Here is a 2,570-nt window from a genome sequence, read left to right on the forward strand (position 1 = left end):
CAGGCAGTGAAGAAAGCTAATGGCATGTTGGCCTTCATAACGAGAGGATTTGAGTATAGGAGTAAAGAGGTTCTTCTGCATTTGTACAGGGCCCTGGTAAGACCAGATCTGGAGTATTGTGTACAGTTTTGGTCTCCTAATTTGAGGAAGGACATCCTTGTAATTGAGGCAGTGCAGCGTAGGTTCACGAGATTGATCCCTGGGATGGCGGGACTGTCATATGAGGAAAAATTTAAAAGACTAGGCTTGTATCCACTGGCGTTTAGAAGGATGACATGGGAGCTTATAGACATGTAAAATTATAAAAGGACTGGACAAGCTAGATGCAGGAAAAATGTTCCCAATGTTGGGGGAGTCCAGAACACAGTCTTAGAATAAAGGGGAGGCCATTTAAAACTGGGTTGAGAAGGAACATTTTCACCCAGAGAGTTGTGAATTTGTGGAATTCTCTGCCACAGAGCTCAGTGGAGTTCAATTCACTGGATGAATTTAAGAGAGAGTTAGATAGAGCTCTGGGGGGGGCTAGAGGAATCAAGGGATATGGGGAGAAGGCAGGCACGGGTTACTGATTGTGGAAGGTCAGCCATGATCACAATGAATGGCGGTGCTGGCTCAAAGGGCCGAATGGCCTCCTCCTGCACCTGTTTTCTATGTTTCTATGTTTCTATGCTAAACGCTCGTCATTGTTAGCGCACTCACGGAGGGGGTTGGCTGGTGTGTGAGTGTGGGAGTAGGTCGCTGGTCCAGTCTCGCGGTTGAAGTGCGCCCAGGTCCAGCTGCACTCCGCGCTGCTTGAAGAGGTAGTCGGACTTGTCCTTGGCGGACGGCAGCACAGCCGTCAGCGCCGGGGACCGCTGATGCATCATGGTGCTGATGGCTGGACGTTTGGCCTGCTGCCCCCTGGGGTCAGGGAGAGAGGAGTGGGTCAGTCCGCCGCTCACCCACACTGTGAGGCCAACCCCTACCCCGTCTTTAGTTCAGTTTAGTTTATTGTCACGTGTACCGAGGTACAGTGAAAAGCTTTTGTTGCGTGCTGACCAGTCAGCGGAAAGACTACATGTGATTACAATCGAGCCATTTGCAGTGTGTAAGTTACATAGAGTCATCGATATACTAAAACTCGCGTTTGTTTGTTTGTCCCTGAGCTACAGCCAAAACGGTACATGATAGCGTGACAATTTTAGGCCCACCTTACTCACCATCGTCCCTTTGGTGCTGGTGGAAGAAGTTTCATTGAAATCGGTTATATTTTTTAAGTTATTCACATTTAAAAAATTTCTCTGTACATGTGACAATAAAGTAAACTCAACTCAAGAGGGGAACGATTGAATAGGAACCTGAGGGTCTTTTCCACACAGACAGTATTGGGTATATGGAACGAGCTGCCGGGGGAGGTAGTTACTATGACAAGGTTTAAGAAACATTTGGACAGGTACATGGATGTGAGAGGTTTAGAGGGAGGCTAGACGTGCATGCCCCTGTTGGTTGCAAACCTCTCCTGCAGGCCCGGCAACCCTCCCCCCTAACTGACGACCCGTGGACCCATTGCCAGCCGGGGAGTCTCCCTTGGGGCAGTGGGTGGGCGAGTGGGGAGAGGGAGCCACTCACCCTGGCCCCGGGCAGCCATCGCGGGGGCCAGAGCGAGCCGTGGACTTGTCGGGTGCCAACCTGTCCGTCAGCGGCAGCTCGAAGGCGGCGGCCATCTTCTTTGACCCTCTGCCGCCACGCTGCACCATGGGTGGAAGGTCAGGCGCGGGGCACCCTGGGACAGGCGCCGGTCCTCCTGCCGGGCGGGAGGTTGGGTGGGGGTCGCATTTATTAAAGTTTATTAAGTTAATTGCTTTTGAAATGTAAGAAAACTTAACCAATCGAGACTGCAGGAGAATGGTGAGTGGGGTGGGCCTACCATTGTTGCGCCATCGTGTACCGTCTTGGCTGTATTTCGGGTACGCTCAAACTGACAAATATGCAAGATGAGTTTTAGTAATATATAGATGGGCCAAGCGCAGGCAGGTGGGACTAGTGTCCATTGGGCAAGTTGACTATGACTTTAGTTTTAGTTATTTACAGATACAGCAGGGAAAGAGGCCCTTCGGCTCACCAAGACCGTGCTATCCAGCAATCACCTACACTGGCTCCATCCTACGCACCAGAGACACTTTAGAGAAGCTCTTCACTGGTCCTCGGTACACGTGACAATAAACGAAACGAAACTTTACAGAAGTAAACATCAAACCTGCACGTCTTTGGATTGTGGGAGGAAACCGGAGCACCCGGAGAAAACCCACGCAGGTCCCGGGGAAAACGTACAAACTCCGTACAGAGGTCAGGATGGAACCATGGTCCCTGGAGGTGTGAGGCAGCAGCACTACCCGCTGTGCCACAGTGCCGACTCTGCACTGGTGCCGGTGGTGGTGTTACCTGAACTGGCTCCGTGGCTTCTGACCAACATTGTCCTTCTCCTTCACGTCGATGTACTGGGCAGGGTTGAAGGCGTCTGAGCGCAGGAGACGACCCACCTCGGTCCTGATCACGTCCAGGTTCTTCCTTCTGAAGGCGACCCAGATCAC

The 2,570-nt window shown here is 51.7% G+C and overlaps 1 protein-coding gene across 1 annotated transcript in view; it reads right to left on the bottom strand.

Moving 5' to 3' along the window:
* Positions 1–835, bottom strand: part of brf1b (BRF1 general transcription factor IIIB subunit b) — a 308,241-nt gene extending 307,406 nt beyond the window's left edge. The window contains exon 1 of the mRNA XM_078406970.1: positions 700–835. The gene's annotated coding sequence lies outside the window, so the exon portion shown is untranslated. The remainder of the gene's footprint in view (positions 1–699) is intronic.
* Positions 836–2,570: the final 1,735 nt, after the last annotated feature.

This window comes from Rhinoraja longicauda, chromosome 10, assembly GCF_053455715.1.
Source record: "Rhinoraja longicauda isolate Sanriku21f chromosome 10, sRhiLon1.1, whole genome shotgun sequence".
In the NCBI taxonomy this organism is placed as follows: Eukaryota; Metazoa; Chordata; class Chondrichthyes; order Rajiformes; family Arhynchobatidae; genus Rhinoraja; species Rhinoraja longicauda.